Source organism: Garra rufa, chromosome 12, assembly GCF_049309525.1.
Source record: "Garra rufa chromosome 12, GarRuf1.0, whole genome shotgun sequence".
In the NCBI taxonomy this organism is placed as follows: domain Eukaryota; kingdom Metazoa; phylum Chordata; class Actinopteri; order Cypriniformes; family Cyprinidae; genus Garra; species Garra rufa.
In genome coordinates this window covers 26,154,726-26,177,307 of record NC_133372.1, presented here as the reverse complement: position 1 = coordinate 26,177,307, position 22,582 = coordinate 26,154,726, and the positions used below count along the sequence as shown (strand labels likewise).

Here is a 22,582-nt window from a genome sequence, read left to right as displayed (position 1 = left end):
AATGTAAGAATCACTTTAATCTAGTTTGCTGCTTTGGGAAGGGGCGCAGCAGGGCGGACCGCGGTCAACGCTGTTTGCCAATCGCAACGCAGTAGGACTGCTGACCAATCACAATACATTTGGTTTTTCGGAAGGCGGATCCCGGAACTAATCGAGCCTTTTGTGCCAGCCTGGGGAGAAAGCTATTGTAATAATGTAAATTATGTGAAAAATTATGAGTTTTTCGAACTACTAAGCATGACAGCATTTTCAAGTACACCCCAAAAACAACATAAAGACTTTGTAAAGGCGCATAATATGACCCCTTTAAGAAAACAGCAGTGCAAACATGTAACACATTCAGCAAGTAATACTGTAAATTACAGACAATAAATATAACCTGTGTTTGAAGAAAAAAATGCACCGTTCCACACGTGTAGCCATTCTATTTTTATTGTGTTAGCGTTAGAGCCGTATCACTTTTGTAAGCTCCAGATATTAATTGTTTTAGGTGCACTCATTCATGCAGTTCCTTAGATTTGATTTACTGCTCATCATCTTGTATCTCTGAGAGCAGTCTTGCCCTGCAGCCATAAATCTGTTTACTTTAATAGTGAGCTGTTTCCACATGCTGTTCTTAAAAGCTGTGCTGTTTGCCACCAAAAGTATGTTTGCAGCAGTGCTAAATCACATGGAAATGATATTGAGATTTATCTTCTAATCTTATTTAAAAAAAAAAATGGGCAGGGATAGGGATAGACCTTAACCTATATTTTCTAGTACCTAGTACCTTTCAGGTCAACATGACATCAAAATGGAATCTGGTTTGCAATCTTAACTAACTAAATCTAAAGATTAGTTCACTTCCAGAATACAAATTTCCTGAGAATTTACTCCAAGTTGTTCATGTCTTTCTTTCTTCGGTCTAAAAGAAATTAAGGTTTTTGAGCAAAACATTCCAGGAGTTTTCTCCATATAGTGAACTTCAATGACGGCCAACAGGTTGAAGGCCAAATTGCAGTTTCAATGCAGCTTCAAAGGGCTTTACACAATCCCAGCTGAGGAATAATGGTCTTATCTACTGAAACGATTGGTCATTTTCTAAAAAAAAATATATACTTATATACTTCTTAATCACAAATGCTTGTCTGCATTGAGTTGTATTTTGTGTTTTGCTAAGAAGAATAACAATGTTTGCTTTTCTGTGTTTTGCAGGTGTATCTGGAAACAAGAGGCAGCCTCTTTCGGTCAGTGCGTCAGGACTGAGAGTGTAGCATGGGCAATATAACAGGATATGCCATCAGAGTCTAGTGGCTGGCAGGATTTGGACAGGAGGCTGAAGATGAGGAAAACATGAGTGTTTGCACACAAATGAACTGGGTGGCTGTATATTCCCACCAGTGATAATCTACACAAGTCCTGCCTGCTCTGGGAGTCTCTACAGAGAGTGGCCAATAAAATCTACAAAAGGTCATCCCATTTCTACTTCGGTAAGTGTGAAAAAGCGCAGAATAAAAAAGCAATATATTGATAATGACCCCGCTGGTGCTGTCTGTCTGTGCTTTTTCTTTCATAAATGTAATGTTCTTTGTTCCGCTTTCAAATTGGTGTTTGGGTTTGTATGCTTAAAAAAAGAATACGAATGGGCTTTGAAAAAAGTAGTATATTAAAAGTGCTGTGGTAGAGCTAGCCTTTGTTCTGTGTCTGTTATTGTTGCCCTTCCTGTACAAGTTATGGCTTCTGTCATGACAATCCAAATGGCTCCATAATTTCCTGCGGTCATAGAGGTCTATTGAAAGGTTAAGTAGACTTTTGTAATGGGTTCACTGAGCTTTATTGCAGTCTGGATGTGAGACAAATAATGCCATCATTTAACTTCTGGCCTTGCCTGCGATCAAGATTGGTAACAGCTGGACACAATTGTCCAACAGTTTCGATTTGGGGGCAAAAGACTATTGAGTTTTGTAGATGAACTCCACTGAATACTACAGATGGGTGAGGGTAAAAATGATTACTCTGGAAAATTCTGAATTTTTTTTGGTTAAAGCTGCTCTTATTGAAAAAGCAGTGTGATTTTGCAGTAGAGGTTAGTGCTACATTTGACCACTTCAGCGTTTTATTTCATCACAAAATTTTATCATGTTAATTAATACATTAACTAATGTTAACAAAAGACACCTTATTGTAAAGTGTTACCATGGTCCTAAGATAAAACAGGGCAAAGTTTGTTATGAACAGGCAACTTACTAAAGAGATCATTTTTGTGGTATTTGGCCAAATCATTCAGACGTTATAAGCAAAAATAGTCATTTTTCATATCTCCTGACCACTAGGTGGCACTGTGCCAAAACTGTGCAGGTAGCTTTAGGTCATGGTTAATATAACACACACCAAGTTTGGTCTCAATATGCTGAAGCATTGAAGACATATAGCCTCACATCTATTTTTGCATCTCTTTGTAAAATTCGTTTGCGTGTCATTCCATAACTTTTCGCCAGCGTGGTCTGAAGATGATCTCAGCCAATTTTGGTGAAAATCAGACAAACCATCTAGGATGAGTTCGGAAAACTAGGTTTTTCAAAATATTAAAAATTGCGAAAAATCTTGACCTGTAGAACCTTAAATTTTGGTGTTCATTTGTCTAGCCATGAGCCAAGCAATGGAACTTTGGACAAGTGGTGGCACTAGAGAGTTTGAGACTTCAAACTTGCTATAGTTAATGTTGAGACTGTCGTCTATCTGTGTGCCAAATTTGACCATTTCAGCATTTTATTTCAGCACAAAATTTCATCATGTTAGTTAATACATTAACTAATGTTAACAAATGACAACTTATTGTAAAGTGTTACTGTGGTTCTAAGATAAAACAGAGTGAAGTTTGTAATGAACAGGCAGCTTACTAAAGAGACCAGTTTTGTGATTTTTGGCCAAATCCTTCAGAAGTTATAAGCAAAAATAGCAATTTTTCATATCTCCTAACCACTGTACAGGTAGTCCTAGGTCATGGTGGCTATTATAACACACACCAAGTTTGGTCTTAATACGTTAAAGCATTGAAGAGATATAGCCTATGTATGTATATATATATATATATATATATATATTAGGGGTGGGCATAGATTAATTTTTTTAATCTAGATTAATCTAGATTAAAATGGCTGATTTGAATTCTGCTGAAGGCATTCAGAATATGTGTGCTACCCAAATAATGAAGTCTTTGAGAATGGATCATAAAGCTCATAAAGCTGTTCTATGATAATTTGTTGATGAAAATAAATTATGTTCAATTAGATGTACTTCTGTTTACTAACTAACTAACAATGAAATTATTTTTTCTACCTATAGATTGTGTTTTTTTTAACGTCAACACCTACCCAGCCCATTACATGTTACACCGTACTTTTATTTTGACAGGTTGCCGTGAAGTTTCTGTGTCATACAGTATGATATGATGCTAGTTTTCTCAAATGAAACGGTAAAAGTGACACTCACAGCAGTTTGGGCGATTGAGTTTATCTGTTCATGTGAGATGAAAATGCCAAAAATTACCGGGAGCGTCACGTGTGTTTCAGTATGCGTGTAGTAAAAGCTCGTCTCCGCCATGCATACGTACAGCTAGGCAAACGGAACATATCGGATTCATATTAAAACGGTCTTTTTGCATTTCAGTTTTCACATACACTAGTCCATATCGCGATTTGAATTAAGTGACAGACCAACATTTGATTTATGAATCCAAAAAACGACGAATTTACGTGGCATTTCGCTATAGTAGATTCTGTTTTCATGAATGGAGGACGACGCGATCCCGTCTGTGTTTTGGAGGAGGAGACTTAAACGCGCGACCATATTCTATAGTCTTCGGTATACATCCGCGTTAAACTATCAAGGTGAAAGTCATCATAGCTTGCGTAGTTTAGACCCAGCTCCCAACCCAAATTTCAGAATAGATTAACGGCGATATTTTTTTTATCGCACGATAAGAGTTTCACGTTAACGCAGCACGTTAACGCCGATAACGGCCCACCACTAATATATAATATATATATATATATATATATATATATATATATATAATTTATTTTTATTTATTTATTTATTTTTTGCACGCTCAAATTCGTACACGTTATTTAAGAACAGTTTGACTAATTGATTTCCATAACTTTTCCCAGCATGGTCTAAAGATGATCTGAGCCAATTTTGGTGAAAATCAGACAAACCATCTAGGAGGAGTTCGTACACGTTCTTTAAGAACAGTTTGACTAATTGATTTCCATAACTTTTCCCAGCATGGTCTAAAGATGATCTGAGCCAATTTTGGTGAAAATCAGACAAACCATCTAGGAGGAGTTCGAAAAAGTAGGTTTTTCAAAATATTAAAAATTAAAAAAAAAAAAAACCTGACCTGTAGAATTTTACATTTTGGTGTTTATTTGACTAGTCATGAGTCAAGGAATAAAACTTCAAAAAGTAATGAAAGTTAAAATTAAAAAAGTTAATTACGATAGTTAAAAAACGTTATCATTGTGATCATTATATCAAGATACTGGTGGGATTTAACTTGACCTTAACAGGATAGTTCACCCAAAAATGTAAATTCTGTCATTAATTACTCATCTTCATGTTGTTCCAAACCAGTAAGACTTTCGTTCACCTTTGGATCACGAATTAAGATATTTTTGATGAAATCCGAGAGCTTTCTGACCCTGCATAGACAGCAATGGAACTGACACGTTCAAGGCACAGAAAGGTAGTTAGAACATTGCTAATGTAGTCCATGTGACATCAGTGATTCAACCATAATGTCATGAAGCTACAAGAATACTTTTTGTGTGCATAAAAACGAACATAATTTCATTCACCAATTTCTTCTCTTCTGTGTTAGTCTACAAAGTGCATTTATGAGATTACCACAAATAACAAAGACAATTGTACCATTAAATTGTGCGTCCTTAATCTCTTGGCACTCCATTTCATTTGGGCCATGCTAACCATCCAAACCCTGACTGCTTGGGGAAAATTCCTAGATGTATATTTGTGGGTGAATCTCAGTCTACTCATATGGACCAAACTGAGTCTGAGTGATCTACACGAGTAATTGTCGCTGTGAGAGGCCTAATGAGTGGCTTCAGGAACACTTCTCGCTCTCAGCTATTCAGCCAGGTGTTCTCATTAGCACCTTCTCTTCAGTTGGCTTTGGTGAAGACAAGAGATATGTCAGGTTGGAGTAAAATCATGCTATCATTTTTGACACACATTCTCCCAAATCCTTGTAAGACTATACTCTTAATAATTTTGTTGAGTCATGTGCACTCTGACAGTCTATTCATTTACATGCACAATCGTACACCAATTATGCCTAAGATTGCAGCAGTCTAAAATGCTTTAACTGTATTAATTTATTAGAAGGGTTCCACGTTTTCCCACCGATTTCGCTCTGCTATTAAACACCATCATCCTGCCTTTTTTATGATGTTTTTTAAGAGTTGATGTTACATGTGCTAATATGGTATTCGGGAGAAGTGCCAATTTGCCAATTTTGATAAAACAGAATATCATCCATCTGTGCAAAGTAGCCCCGTTATTTCAGATGTTGACTGTTTATCAGGAAAAAACAGAAGGGTAGAAGGTTTATCTCTACCAGATGGGGATTTCCTGGCTCTTGTACTGTTGACCATTGTACTGATGGGAAACTATATTATGGAAGATCCAGAGTCTAGATTAATGGCAGGGTAACTGGGTGAAAACGGTGAGAGGGAACAGCTCTCTGGAGATTGAAATCTTAAGAAAAATGTAATGCAATCAATCAAGCTCCCACCCACTGTGAATCTTCATTAGAATCTAGTGGAATTTCAGATAGTAAGGTTAGGAGCTGTGTCACTATTCTCTGCCCAATCAGCCTACAGTAGTTACATCTTGCGTTATAGTTTTGAAAAATGAATGTGAAGTACTTCACATAGTACTGTATTTTGGCACAAATTCATCTGGCATTTGGTAGAAGCTGGATAAATTAGGTAGATGCCAATATAGACTCACTCTCAGTCTCATCCTTAAAAACATTTATTTAACCTACAATATGGTTGATTTGCAACAAGTATAAACACGATTTGGCCCAAACTGCAATGTTTTATATTAAACTATTGGCTGCTAAAAACATAAAACCAACAATATTATACATTTTCCTATTCAGCCCAATTCATGTTAACCATTGTGCATAGTGGTGTGCCTTATTAAATTAATAGTTCCCCCAAAAATGAAACATTTCTGAAAATGTACTCACTCTCAGGCCATCCAAGCTCTAGATGAGTTTGTTTCTGCATCGCATCAGTTAGCATCTTGTGAAGTGAAAAATTGAGTGTTTGTAATTCATCAAGCCATATTTAACTTCAAATTGTTGCTTCCGGCAAGTACCGTTTATAAGCTAGAAAAGGACAAAAAAGTTCTGAACCGATATGCAAATATGTTGATGGATTTTGATGTGAGAGGATAACAGGGCATTGACTTTTTCGCTTGAGAAAGTGTTATTATGGATTATGGTATTTTGGCTAGAAGCTAATTTTTTATTACTGGGTGAACTACCACTCAAAAGGTGACATATCTTGAAAATCTATCACATCTATCAACCCAGAAAATGTGAAAAAGAACAACCTGGTAATTTTGTTTTGGTAAGCCTTTCTCTGCAAGCATGTGAAAAAATTAGCTGCTCAGATTTTGCTCCCCCTGTGACATAGAAAGGGGATCTTATATTATTATTGCCCCTTAATCTGCACATTTCTACCCTTTTGTTTTCACAAACGACAATGGTGTACCAGTTCTAACGCCATGGCAAAAGTTTACGCAAAGCATGCTAACTGTTCTGTCATTGGCTGCACAGAAGAGCACCGAACACTATTTAGAGTCCCATCCTCAGAGACAAGAGAGCAGTGGATTTATTCATTTTTTTTACTGTATATTACATTGCTGCCACACAGATCTAAAACAGACATAACTGTTTTTGTAACTCATGTGTTTTTAACAAACTCATGTGTATATGACAGTTTAAGCGCAATAAGACATGAAAGAGAAGTTTAGTTTAGTACTTACATGCCGTGTGACAGCCGCTTACTTTCTTGGCTTCAGAGCCTTTTAGAAAACTATATCAGAAGTTTCAACTAATATGGTTTAAAATGCATGATTTCAGACATGATAATCAAAACCAAACAGATGTTTTGTGGCAGAGTATCTGAGATATGAGCTGTAAAGGCACAGCCTTGTGCTGTAAAAGAAGGGTGGGGAGCAGTAGCTCATTTACATTTAAAGAGACATGAACGAAAACATTGTGTTTCTGCTTCCACTCGAAAAAGGGCATTTTCAAGATGATATAAGAAATGATCTGTGAGGTATTTTGTGCTGAAACTTCACAGACACATTGTGGGGACACCTGAGAGGGACATAATAGGTCTTCTTTAATAAATTTCAGTGTTTGATTTTGATAACATTTTTGTATAGCTGCTCCAAGCTGGTTATTAGACCATATTGGACCAGCAACAAGCCAGCATAGTATTACATTTTGAAAAAAATAAAATAAAAATTATGGCATTTTGGCTAGAAGCTAATTTTTCATTAATGGGTGAACTACTCCTTAAAAGGTGACATATCATGTAAATCTGACGTTTCCCATGTTTCAGTGCTACAATCGGGTGCATCTATCAACCCAGAAAACAAGAAAAAGAATAACCTAGTAACTTTGTTTTGTTAAGCCTTACTCTGCAAGCATGTAAAAAAACAAGCTGCTCAGATTTTGCTCCCCCTGTGACATAGAAAGGGGATTTCATATAATTATTGCCTCTTAATCTGCACGTTTCTACCCTTGGCGCCGCCATTTTGTTTTCACAAACGACAACGGTGTACTAGCTCTAACGCCATGGCAAATGTTTGAGCAAAGCATGCTAACTGTTCTGTCATTGGCTGCACAGACGAGCACAGAACACTATTTAGAGTCCCATCCTCAGAGGAGACAAGAGAGCAGTGGATTTATTCATTTTCGTACTGTTTATTACACTGCTGCCACACAAATCTAAAACATTTGATTTCTTCCTCAGCTGTTTACCTTTACAGGCATAACTGGCTGTATTTGTAACTCGTGTGTTTTTAACATAAACTTGTGTGTATTTGACAGTTTAAGCGCAATTAGACATGAAAGAGAACTTAGTTTAGTACTTACATGCCATGTGACAGCTGCTTTTCTTTTTTAGCTTCAGATATGTGTACTCAGAAAACCATATATCAGAAGTTTAAACTAATATGGTTTAAAACGCGTGATTTCAGCGTGATAGACATGAAAACAGATGTTTTTTAGCAGAGCATCTGAGGTACAAGTTGTAAGGCACAGTCCTATTCTGGAAAAGGGGGCAGGGAGCAGCAGCTCATTTGCATTTAAAGAGACATGCGTTTTTAAAAATGATATAATAAATGATCTGTGGGGTATTTAAGCTGAAACTTGACAGACACATTCTGGGGACACCTGAGATTGACATAATATGTCTCCTTTAATAAATTTCAGTGTTTGATTTTGATAACATTAATAGTCATTAGACCGTATTAAACCATTTTGGACCAGCAACAAGTCAGCATAGCATCAAATTTTGAACAAATTATTCTACAACAGGAATTCAACATAAAAGGTATATCATGCAGCTATTACAAATGTTCCTTTTTCGCAGCCACTTTAGAAATAACAGTTGTCTAGTTAAATCGTTTGAGGTCGGCATGTACTGTTCTTGTAGGGGAGATCAGGGAGCATTTGTAACACATTTTAGTTTCTATGGTTCAAGTTGTGCTGTGTGTTTCAAACTTTGAATTTTTTTTGTAAAAGTCATACTTATTCATTATTAATAATATTAATAATATGATGACAATAACCATGATAAATCTTTTTTTATTTACAAAATGTACACTTCCAAATGTACTGCCAGCTGTGGTGGTCGTGATCATCCTCTGTAGCTCTTTTCTAATTGGTTATACTGATGTTACGCTAAACTTTAGATGTTACAACACTCTCTTACAGATTAAGATTAAGTTCTAGATAATATATTAAGATTCAGGGTTTTGGAATAATAAAAATTCAGAAATTATACTGTTAATAAATCAGCGCAGTGCAGACAGGGCTGTGGCTGAATGTGCTTTAGCTTTTATTTTTAGACTCCTTATGTGTGGGCCTAATTCTATTGCCTGAAGTATTGCAGTGTGCTGTGTATCAAATTATGCAATTATAATGATTTTATATACTTATTTTATACACTACTTATGAGAATGACAGCACCTTGCTAGCATTTAGCCTACAGCTCACTTGTCATTTGTCACAGACTTTTTTAACAATGGTCTTCAGATTACCACATTTTAAAGAACTTTAAGAAGAGTTACAGTACATTTCCCCATAAATAAATGCCAATTATGATGGCATATATCAATTATCAATATGACAATTTGATTTAGATATCATGAAATAATTATTTTGTAGCAAACAAATAAAGTTAGGTGAGTATGGTTGAATTTTACATTAGAAATACGCTACCAGTCAAAAGTTTTTGAACAGTACGATTTTTTTTTTAAGAAGTCTCTTCTGCTCACCAAGCCTGCATTTATTTGAACAAAAAACAGTTTTTACTATTACTGTTTTACTATTTAAAATAACTGCTTAGTGTTTAAATATATTTTAAAATGTAATATATTCCAATTTATTCCAAAGCAAAATCTTCAGCATCATTACTCCAGTCTTCAGTGTCACATGATCCTTCAAAAATTATTCTAATATAAAAAAAAAATCATTCAGCTGATTTGCTGTTCAAACATTTATTATTATTATTATTATTATCATCAATATGTAAAACGGTTGAGTCAGTTTTTTCAGGATTCTTTGAATAAAAAGATCCAAAGATCAGCATTTATCTGAAATAAGCCTCTGTAACATTTTTATTTTTTTGGAAGGAAATTATAGAAATTAATATTTTTATTTAGCAAGGATGCTTTAAATTGATCAAAAGTGATGATAAAGACATTTAGAGTTTTACTAAAGATTTCTATTTCAGATAAATGCTGTTTATCTGAACTTTCTATTCATCAAATAAACCTGAAAAAAATTCTACTCAGCTATTTTCAACATAATAATAATAATAATAAAAGTTTTTTTGGAGCAGCAAATCAGAATATTAGAATGATTTCTTAAGGGCCATGTCACTGGAGTAATGATGCTAAAAATTCAGCTTTGAAATCACAGAAATAAACTACATTAAAAAAAATATTCACATAGAAAATATTTCTAAATTTTACTGTTTTTGCTGTATTTTTGATTAAATAAACTCTTTAATTCTTAAAAACACATTAAAAATCTTACGGTCCAAAACATTTGACTGATAGTGTATATTCTTTTTCAATTATTCGCAAATAGCTTGAGCTTTTCACATTTGCTCTCATTTTATTTATGCACTATAAAAAAAAAAAAAAAGAGTTTTAGAAAAAGCCGGAATAAATCTGTAAAATACTGCAAAAAAGGTAAACATATGCACTAAACAACATTTTACAGTTTGGTTCAGAACTGTGAAATAAATCAACCTTCTTAAATTTAAAATGAACTAATTAACAGTTTTTTACTGTATATCTTTTTTACAATCTTTTACAGTTAAAATGACAATCATTTTTAAAGTGTAGTCTCTGTTTAATTTGAAAACTTCTTTACAACAAACTTAAAGTTTGACTGTGTCTGCCAAACACTGTGACTGAAATATTGGCTTGAGGACCAGGACTTGTGTTCAGTTTTACCAACAAATTTCCAATGAGGAAAACGAAAACTTGATTGTACATTGCAAGAAAACGTTGTTCCGCTTTCACTCAGAGGTCAACCTAATTACGTTCAGTCATATTTCCAAAATGACTGGCTTGAGGGCTGGCAAACATGAAGATGCCGTTGAGTCATGCTAATAGATCAGACGAACAGATCTCCCTCCATGGTCTTATGTAGATCAGTGGGACTTGTTGCCATGGCAACAGCGGCAGATGGAGCATAGCTACACCTCAGCAGCGTGGATAGGAGAGAAAGCCTGGAGTCCCTGAAGAGGCAATGTGGTAGGTGGTGTAACACTAGTTCCTGCAGTCAGCCCCCCTTCTTCCTCTCAGACACCCACTCTCAAGACTCACTAGTCTCTGTGTCCGTTACTTCTTGCGAGTAAGGTCTCATGATCACTCTGCTGTTGATTGACACATTATTCTGATGATTGCATTTACATTCAAGTCAAATGAGATTGATGAAAGGAAATTCAGTCAGGAAATGTAAAGCACACATGTATGTCATAAATCGAGCCTCTGTTTGGAAGCACTGTATCTCAGCGTAAGCTCTATTTGTTGCAGGCATGTATTTTTTTTATCATGGTAATTAAAAAAATTGGAGGGCCGTGCAATGCAATCACAGTAGGGTAATAAAAACAATCTTGGGGCCATGCAGTAATATATTCTGTGCACAACTCAAGCTTTTGAAATGGCTTAGAAAGAAGAAAATGTGTTTTCAACATTGCATAATTCTCATATCTACGGCTAGATGAGATTTGTATGCTTCAATCCTGTTCTCCTTCATAATGTTTCCATGACATTCCACTTGGATTGTCTCCATGACATCCCACAATGTTTCCATGGCACCATGAATACCTAAACCTGTCTGCCAGGTTCAGATATGTAAACCAGATTCACTTCATACATGAATAATTATGAGGTGGTTAAATTAAAATACTAAAATACAAAACTTGATTTTTTTTTTTTTAGATTAAAACGACCAAATTTCAGCTTGTTGCTTTTTGTTATAAAGTCACACTCTGGGTTTCCATCCAAAGTTGCAAATTGAACTGGAAAAATTGGAATATTGCATAAAACATTTGCCAATAAGCACCATTTCTATCCAATGAGTCAAAGAGAACAAAATCGTCACTTCCCGATAAACTGGCACTAAATATCTCTAAGAAAAGTAGGAAAAGCCACTAAATAACTTAAAGCTTTTTAAATTAAGGGATTCTTTTTCAAAATTTGACGTTTCCATCACATTTCTGATGAGATACTTCAAAATGTGCATTGAAAAAGGGTGATGGAAATGTTTTAGAAACATCATGCCTTCATGACACTAACAAATTTCAGCTTTTTGCTTTTTTGTTATGAAATCAAACTCTGGGTTTCCATCCAAATTTTCAAATTTAACTGGAAAACTTTGAATATTTGCATAAAACATTTGCAAATAAGCACTGTTTCCATCTAACGAGTAAGAGAAAACAAAATTGTCACTAAATATCTAAATATACTAAATAACTCATAAGAAGAAAAGTAGGAAAAGCCACTGAATAACTAAAAAACTGCGAATTAAGGGACTTTTTCTTTTTTGACGTTTCCATCACAATGTTTTAGAAACTTCTTGTCTTCATCATTTTTTCCTTTAAATTTTTCCTTTTAAATATATTTTGTGATGTGTATTTCATTGTTTTACCATTTTTTTGTGCTGTCAAATGATTAATCATGATTATTCACATCCAAAATAAATTTTTTTTTTTTTTTTTACATGTGTATATATATATATTTATATATATTGTATATGTCATGGGTGTGTGTAGAGAAGGAGACGTAGCAAGACAAAATGCAATAACAGGTCCTTTAACGATATCCACAACAGGTTAATCCAACACAAGACGGGTAAGGAAACACACACCAAAGTAACCTTGAGATCCGACAAACAACACTGAACTGAATCCAACTTAAATAGACAGGATAATGATACATAGACAGGTGTGGGTGATTAACAATTAGCACACATGACCAGGACAGGAATAGGAAGGACCGAATATGGGCACAAGAGGGAGAAACCAACGCAAACAGCCCATGGGGGTGTGACAGTATATATAAATACACACACATGCATGTTTATATTTAAGAAAAAAATGTATGTTTATATATATAAATATTTATATATAATATCAATGATATAAATATTTACATGTAAATATTTTTAAAATATATTCTGTGTGTGTGTGTGTGTGTGTGTGTGTGTGTGTGTGTGTGTGTGTGTGTATTTATATATACATACATAATAAATTTTACAGTACACACATATATTATGTAAACAAAGACTTTTATTTTGGATGCGATTAATCACGATTAATTGTTGGACTGCACTATTTTTATTTTATTTTATTTTATTTTTTATTTAAACTAACACATATTAGCTTTTTGCTTTTCTGTTATAAAGTCACACTCTGGGTTTCCATCCAAAGTTGTGAATTTAATTTAAAAAATTGGAATAACGAATATGCATCGTTTCCATCCAACGAGTCAAAGAGAACAAAATTGTCATTTCCTGATAATCTGACACAAGAAATCATATCGCTAAGAAAAGTAGGACAAGCCACTGAATTTCTAAAAACATTGTTGTGAATTAAGAGGATTTTTTTTTTTTTTTTTTTTGGAAACGTGACGTTCCCCTTCGGGAACGTCGAGCTGCGTCACTACGCTTTGGGAACGCCTCCAGCGTGCCCACGCTCTGAAACACGTGTCTAATCAGTCCAATAGGAAAACGCGCTGTGACGTCACGGACGGGGTGACGTCATGAACCAGGAAACTATAAAGCACATGCGGTGAATGCAGACGGCAGCTTCTGTCTTTCAGTCGCGCTCTGTGTTGAATGTGTTTGTCCTCTCAGTGCTGTTTTTCAGAGCCAGTTTGCTCTACTTTATTTTGAGTACTGAGATAGATAGGAAAGCAAAAAAAAAAAAATGGGCGATAAAAGCAAGAGTTTCAAGCGTTGTGTTCCTCCATGCCCCAGATACATCACGGCTGAGGACACACACACGCTCTGTGTATCTTGCTTGGGGGCGAAGCATGCCCAGCCTTCGAGGAGGCTGACTGTGTGCATTGTTTGCGGCTTCCTCTCCGCACGCTTCGCTCCCGGAGGGCTCTTTTCGAGGAAGGAGCCCTCGCTAGCGTTCCCCGCGGATCAGGCCCCGCTGCTGCCGAGGCAGAGCGGCGTCTGCATTCGTGGGGTTCGCAATTGGATCTAGTATCGAGTTTGGAGACGGGTGAACCCCTTTCTCCATCCTCCTCTGCTAGATCGCTGCCCTTTTCTGGTGTGGAAGCCCGCTCTGCGGCTTCTTCCCTCCAGGAGGAGCGCTCGACCCTCCGTTTGTCTTCTTCTTCTGAGGAGGACGCGGAGATGGTCGAGGAGGCTGGTCCCATGCCCTCCCAGCCTGTCGAGTACGAGGAGTTAGTGGAGGTGATCACACGTGCTGTCGCCAAACTGAACATCGAATGGCCAGACGTTGTGACTAAAGTACAAGCACACACAATATCTAAGTTAGATGAAAGATTCCTATCATCTAAAAGCACACCTCCACGCCGAGGCCTCCCATTCTTTCCCGATCTCCACACTGAGGTGTCAAGATCGTGGTCAAGACCATTCTCCACCCGCGTTCACTCCCCCACCGCCGCCATCTATTCCAATGTGGCGGGGGCACGTGAGCACGGTTACGGGGCGATGCCGCAGGTTGAGCAGACGCTCTCCAGTTATCTGTCCCCTAGCACGGCATCGTCCCTGAAGGCCTCGGCACTCCCCAGTAAGGCACTCAGAACCACTTCGTCCTTGCTGGGGAAAGGGTACTCGGCAGCAGGTCCGGCTGCAGCATGCCTACACACTATGGGCGTGCTCCAAGCATATCAAGCCGACCTGCTGCAAGAGCTTGATGAGGGCGAGGACGGGGCAGCGGTCGACGTGAGTGAGCTCCGCCGCACCGCTGACCTCGCTCTGCGTGCCACCAAGGAAACCGCCCGTGCCATTGGGCGGTCCATGGCAGCTATGGTGGCCGCAGAGAGACATCTCTGGCTAACCCTATCTGATATGAGAGACCGTGATAGGGCTTATCTGTTAGATGCCCCACTTGTCCCTGCCGGCCTGTTCGGCGATGCAGTTGCGACTGTCGTCGACAGGTTCCAACAATCACGGCAACAAGCGGCGGCATTCCAGAGATTTCTTCCTCGCCGCTCAGGCTCTGGGGCTGCTGGACGGGAGCAGCCCCATCCGAGTACCCGCTCCTCCTACCGCGACCAACAGAAGCGGAGCGTCGCGAGGCGTGCTCCTCCCCAAGGAGATCAGGGAGAGACCCTCAGGCGCTCCAGGTCGGGGGCTTCTAAGCCGAAGGTCGACCTGAGGGCCGTCCTTCAGGCAAAGAAGTCCTCGAAAAAGCCCTGACGCCTATGGCCCAGGGCCGATGAGAGCAAGCCCCCCTGGGGGAAGATCCTCCCCCCAGTGCTCTCGAGAGGCCGGTCTGCCAACCCTGCCACCTCAGGTGCTTCAGGGCGCAGCGGTCCCTCAGCAGCCCCTCGACTTACATCCACCCGTCTGTACCGCTCATCATCTCTAAAACCACCAGAGGTCAGCCTCGAGAGGCTGATTCCCTTAGTAAATCATTTAGCAGCGTGGAAACTTCTGCCAAATGTGTCTCAATGGGTCCTGTGAACAGTAGAAAAAGGATACAGAATTCAGTTCGGCGGCCCTCCGCCACCTTTTCAAGGGGTTCTAGCCACTACGGTGGCCCCACAGCAGGCTCTGGTCTTAGAACAAGAAGTAGACACTCTTCTAAAGAAAGGGGCCATCGAGGTGGTCCCTCCAGATCTCAGAGAGTCCGGGTTTTACAGCCGCTACTTCATTGTTCTGAAGAAGGATGGAGGTCTGCGTCCGATTTTAGACCTCAGGCTGCTCAACCGTGCAGTACTGAGGCTCAAGTTCAGAATGCTTACTGTCAAGCAAGTTGTATCACAAATCAGGTCCGAGGACTGGTTTGTCACAATAGATCTCAAGGACGCATACTTCCATATCTCCATCCTTCCTCAGCACAGGAAGTTCCTCAGGTTCGCTTTTGGGGGCAAAGCATACCAGTACAGGGTTCTTCCGTTCGGTCTAGCACTCTCACCCAGAACTTTTACCAAGTGTGTAGATGCGGCACTGGCTCCGTTGCGACTCCAGGGCATCCGCATATTGAATTATATAGACGACTGGCTCATCCTAGCACAGTCAAGAGAAATGGCGGTTCGACATCGAGATATCGTTCTCGCCCACATGGAAGTTCTAGGGTTAAGACTGAACTCCAAGAAAAGTGTTCTTTCTCCATCACAGAGAACCACCTATCTAGGAGTAGTTTGGGATTCGACCACGATGCGGGCACAAATGTCTCCCGCACGGGTACAGTCAGTTCTCAACGCAGTCGCGAGAGTCAGACTAGGCCACTCACTCACTGTAAAGCAGTTCCAGGTTCTGCTAGGTCTCATGGCAGCAGCGTCCAACGTTATACCTCTTGGCCTGCTGTACATGAGGCCCTTACAGTGGTGGCTCAGGACCAAAGGGTTTTCCCCGAGGGGCAACCCGTTCCGTATGATCAAGGTCACGCGGCGCTGCCTTCGTGCCTTAGACATATGGAAGAAACCTTGGTTCCTGTCTCAGGGCCCGGTGTTGGGAGCTCCATGTCAGCGTCTGACACTAACTACAGACGCCTCCCTCACCGGCTGGGGAGCGGTCATGAGTGGCCGCTCAGCCCAAGGTCTGTGGAGTGCACGCCAACTGTCGTGGCATATCAATCGCCTGGAGATGCAGGCAGTGTTTCTAGCTTTGAGACACTTCCTCCCAGACATCAAAAATCACCATGTGTTGGTACGCACCGACAACACATCGGTGGTCGCTTACATCAACCACCAAGGAGGTCTGCGGTCGCGCCCCTTGAACAAGCTGGCACACCAGATCCTCATGTGGTCCCAGGGAAAGCTCCTCTCGTTAAGAGCAGTGTACATTCCTGGACATCTCAATGTGGGAGCAGACGTCCTGTCGAGGCAGGGGCTGAGGCCCGGGGAATGGAGACTCCACCCAGAAGTGGTGGAGGTCATTTGGAACAAGTTTGGCAAAGCCCAAGTGGATCTGTTTGCGAACCAGGAGACAACACATTGTCCCCTTTGGTTCTCTCTGACTCATCCAGCTCCCCTGGGGCTGGATGCTATGGTACAGGTGTGGCCGAGGCTCCGCCTGTACGCTTTTCCCCCGATCGCTCTGCTCCCGGGAGTTCTGGAAAGAGTACGCCGGAATGGAATTTGCCTTCTACTAGTGGCCCCATTCTGGCCAGGTCGGGCCTGGTTCTCGGACATAATCTCTCTCCTAGACGGCCCCCCGTGGGAAATTCCCGTCAGGAGGGACCTTCTCTCACAAGCGGGCGGTCTGATTCTACACCCCCGCCCGGAGTTGTGGAAGCTGTGGGTGTGGCCCCTGAGGGGGCACATCTCTTAGCTTCAGGTCTCTCAACCGAGGTTGTTGGGACCATACTCCAATCCAGAGCTCCCTCGACGAGGAAGTTATACACCAGGAAGTGGAATATGTTTGTTCTTTGGTGCACGCAACACCACATTGACCAAGTTCACTGCCCAGTAGGCTCAGTGCTGGACTTTTTGCAAGCCCGCCTCACGGCCGGTAATGCACACTCTACGTTGAGGGGCTACGTGGCGGCCATAGATGCTCATTGATAAATAAGGGCGAAAGTAGCCCGAGATAACAACTGCTAACAAAGCAGGATAGAGAGAGAGAGCCTTAGCTCATTGATAAATAAGGGCGAAAGTAACCCGAGATAATTGCTGCTGACAAGCAGGGTAACGGGGCCCTACTCGTGGTAGGGGCTTCAGAAAGTAAGGCCTGAGAGCCTGGGGTATGAGGGAGGTCTAACTCGTAGAACCTCACAAACGTGAGTGGCGTGGACCAGCCCGCAGCGTTACATATATCCTGCAGGGAGACACCTGACAGGAAAGCTTTGGTGGCCGCAACTTTGCGGGTAGAGTGTGCCTTGGCTTCCAAAGGGGAGGGAAGGCCCAAGGACTTGTATGATAAGGAGATGGCATCTGAAATCCACCGACTTAGAGTTTGCTTAGAAGCTGGAAGACCTTTGCTATGAGGACCGAAACAAACAAACAATTGGTCCGTCAGAGCTGAGGCTCTGTGTACTCTGCTTTGTTAGCAACAACTATTTCGGGCTACTTTCGCCCTTATATTTCTATGAGCGAAGGCTCGCTATTACTCTGCCTTAGGGCATTATATCTCAGGCTACTTTCGCCTTTTTCTGCCTACTAGGCAGCCATTTTTGGGCATACATGCCCCCTTTTCTGCTACACATTCAGCAGGTCTCTCGAAATTCTGGTGGCGTGGGCATATCGTTCCCAAAGCGTAGTGATGCAGCTCGACGTTCCCGAAGGGGAACGCCTCGGGTTTCATATGAAACCCTAGTTCCTCGAGGGAACGAGACGCTGCGTCGCTTTCCACAATTTCGGCATCCCTGCAGCGCTCCTGGTGGCAGAAGCTGCCGGCTGCATTCACCGCATGTGCTTTATAGTTTCCTGGTTCATGACGTCACCCCGTCCGTGACGTCACAGCGCGTTTTCCTATTGGACTGATTAGACACGTGTTTCAGAGCGTGGGCACGCTGGAGGCGTTCCCAAAGCGTAGTGACGCAGCGTCTCGTTCCCTCGAGGAACTAGGGTTTCATACGAAACCCGAGGCGTTTTCATCACTCATTTCTGATGCGATAGCTACTGTTTTAGGAATATCATGCCATTTTTTTATTTTAATTATATTTAGTGTCATTTCTATTTAGTGTCATCTTTTTGCTTTTTTGTTATAAAGTCACACTCTGGGTTTCCATCCAAAGTTGTGAGTTTAACTGGAAAAATTGGAATAGTGCATAAAACATTTGCGAATAAGCACCGTTTCCATCCAGCGAGTAAGAGAAAACAAAATAGTCACTTCCTGATAAACTGGCTCTAAATATCTAAATATACTAAATAAATAATTACTAAATAAATAATTAAAAATAAGAAAAAAAATATCTTTTTTGGAAACTTTTGGAGACGTCATTCTTAATGTGATACTTTAAAATGTGCATAAAAAGAGGCTGATGGAAACATAGCTACTGTTAACTGTTTTAAAAACTTCATGCCTTTATGATTTTTCCTTTCCATTTTTTCTTTTAAATATTTTTTTCTGATTTATATTTCATAGTTTTATCTTTTTTGGTGCTGTCAAACGATTAATCACAATTAATCACATCCAAAATAAAACACATGCATATATATATTTAAGAGAAATATGTTGTTTATATCTAAATATTTATATATAATATCAATTATATGAATATAAATATACATATAAATATTTTCAAAATATATTCTGTATGTGTGTGTATTTATATACAGTATACATAATAAATACACACTGTATACACACATATATTATTTAAACAAAAACTTTTATTTCGGATGTGATTAATAGTTTGACAGTGAAAATATGAAAGTGCATCACTAAATAAAAAAATAAAATAAAATAAAAATCTGCCAATAAAAAAATGCTAATTTTATCTAAAAATTCGGAGAACATCTCACAATTCTGACTTTTTTCCTCAGAATTGTTACCCTTTTTATTTTTCAATCTTGCTGTGCTCAGAGTTCAAGAATAACTACAATGTTTTGTTCTCAACAAAAGTCTCTCTGTGTTTGATTGTCTCTTCTTTTGCGCGATTATGTGAGAATTAATTGAGAGTTTTCTCATCATCACCACTCCTGGCTGAGGTTTCACACTTCCCTATCTCTTGCTGAGGCTGGCACAGTCTCAAGTCTGCTGGTGAGGCCTGTGGCTTGCTTGTCGTCAAACCTTCATTATACCAGCATGGCAGCACATATCCAGTCTGTCACAACGAGGCGATCCCCTGTGCTTATCTGAGTGGATATAACATCAAGTTGAGGATCTCAGAACCTAAACATTGTTGTGTTCAATGTTATATAAGATGAGATAGTGAATAGTTAAAAATGATTGCATTTAATTTAGTCAACTGGCATCTCTACTTTTTACATTTTACACTGAAGAAAGAATAGAAGGATCAGCTGAATATAAATACATTCAAATCTCGTTCATTATTTTTTATTCAAACTTATAAATTTGAAAGAGATTTTATCAAAAGGCCGCCCCTCTGTAGCAGAGAAGATAAAGCTCCCATGACACTCTGTGTTTTGTTGAACACAGCTTGAGAGCTGATCCAAAGAAATATCTTAAATGATTTATTGCATGGTGGTACAGCATGGCACTGGTCTTTGGAATGCTCTAGATACTCTTTGTTGCAAAGAAAAAGATGTTTGCTTATCATAACACTTCAGCATATTACTATTTCATGACACCAAATGTGCTGTGCTGAGTGTGGTAGGGCCAGCAAGTCAACATGTGACATGTGACATACTGTATGAATGCATGTTAAAATAGGCCTGATGTGTTGCGCTAATATAAAGGAATTTTCTGTATTGATTTCTCTGTGTTGTGAACTACACATCTTACTATGTTTTAGCATTTAAGGAAATGTCTGTAAAAGGGACATTTTGTATGAAATTGATTAACCTGATTAACATTACAGTTTCCCCACTGAGTGGTTAATAGCAGATGCATCATGGCTATTTTAAGCTAAATGAGTTTTTAACACAACACAAAAAGTATAACTGTGTATTTTATAATTGAGTTCTTTGTCATTTTGTCACATAGTTTGACAAGTGTTTGTCTAAAATGCAGTGGTAGAACTTTAGTCAAGCTTTATGTGGTTGACTTTTCATTTTCAAGATACGTTTTTTTTAAATATATCTTTGGTTTCTTGTTATAGGGGTGTATTCACATCACTGATCACATATTAGATTCAGCTGGAATGTCAAAACTATGGATTCATTCTATAAAAATGGGTTTTTAACGTTTAGCTTTGAAAAATATCTTTTTAGCAAACATGCCTTGTAAAACTGGAGATTCAGACGTAGTCACCAGTAGTCTACAGGTAACGCTAATACACACTTCACGAGTTCACGCTTACATATAATTAGCCGGAGTATGGTAGTGCGTGATTGGCGTGCTGTCCGGAAAAAAGGCTCTGAGCTCGGGAGCGTCCCGAGCCCAGAGAACCCCCCATGGGAGTAGCGAGAACTCGGAGTGTGGAGTAGGGGTGGTGGAGGGATACTGATAAACCAGAGGTGAGTCAGCTGTATTTGTACCTATGGCATTGATTGACTTGAGTGGGTTCCTCTTGTGATGTTACGCTAAGTATCTGACGCGCTCCTCCCGAACTTTGTTAGTGAAACATCATTAAATACACATAGTTGTGATGATGTTAACATTAACATTTTGAGAACAAAGTATAACATAACATGTGATATGTGACCCTTGACCACAAAACCCGTCTTAAAGGGTTACTCTACCCCGAAATGAAGATTTTGTCATTAGTCTTCGGAGCACAATTTAAAGGGGTCATCGGATGCAAAACTCACTTTTACATGTTGTTTGAACATTAAAGTGCCCCTATTATGCCTTTTCAAATATGATATTTCATGTAGTGTGTCATGTAGCTGTATGTGAACATAAACTATCTGCAAAGTTGTGACGCCGACAGTGCACTATAAATAAAGTTTTTGTCTATCAAAAAAAAGAGTCGGCTCACATTCGCCTAAACGAGTCGTCAGCAATTCGAATCTTTTTTCTGTAACGGCCACACGTCACGAGCTACACATTTGCGTAATGTCCGCCCACATTCAATTTCGCGAACAACTTGCCCGCCCACAAACAGCAGGCCTACCATTTTCACGTGGATTAAATCATGTCAAGAAGACGCCCTGCGCTGTGACAGCCTGTGAGAGTGAATTTGTTTTATATGCCCTTCCGAAAGATGAAACTATCAGTGGTTAACATTAATTTTTTCAACACCTCAGCAGTCCAATGCCAATCTTGTGTTGTGTTCGCGTCATTTTACTGATGACTGCTTTTCTAATCTTGGGGAGTAACGTTACAACGCGAGATTCACCAAAGGCTTGGTTTTAAAAAATGGATCAGTGCCCAGTTTATTTGGACCGGCTTGCTCCTCTGAACTTCTACCTGTAAGTATGATTAATAATTGTATTTTCTAGCGATCGTTCAAAATACGTCTTTGTGTACGTTATGGTGTGTAACAACCCCGCACATGTCTTGGTAACCGGCTAACTTGCGTTTCTGTAGTTCTGTTGTTCAGCTGTGAGTGCAATGTAGTCTAAAAAGTCTTGTGATTGATGCAGCTTGACTGTCTGTCTGCCTTATTAGTTTAAGTAATGATAATGATAAACGATGGCTTAACGCAGTGTTATGGATTGTACAGTGTTGAAGTTCACAACGTAGAGGTGTGTCCGGTTCGCTTACAAAAGCAAATTGCAAACACTGTCCACAGTTAACATATGACACCCACTGAGAAACGTCCTGCTCCGGTCGTGCTTGCAAAACAGTTTCTTGTCGATGTGACACTTCAACCGTTTCATCGTCAGACTCCGGCTCGAATTGATAGGGTAAAATCGAGGCTATCTTTTCTATGCATTAACAGGTCTCCGCAGCTGTCATTCAGTTATGCCAATGGGGGTTTCGGTTTGTGCTGAAGCGGTAGACCAATCCAAAAGGACTGCACCATCTGACCAATCACAGCAGTGAGTGCTCACTGAAAGGAGGGGTTTAGAGAGACTGATTCTTCGAACTGCTTCA

At 39.6% G+C, this 22,582-nt stretch overlaps 1 protein-coding gene across 4 annotated transcripts in view; it reads left to right on the top strand.

Annotated features, from left to right (window-relative positions):
* The first annotated feature begins 1,249 nt into the window (after positions 1-1,249).
* The window catches only part of lrrc7 (leucine rich repeat containing 7), a 147,528-nt gene continuing 126,195 nt past the window's right edge, over positions 1,250-22,582 (top strand). For all 4 annotated transcript variants that reach the window (XM_073852395.1, XM_073852396.1, XM_073852397.1 and 1 more), the window contains exon 1: positions 1,250-1,469. The gene's annotated coding sequence lies outside the window, so the exon portion shown is untranslated. The remainder of the gene's footprint in view (positions 1,470-22,582) is intronic.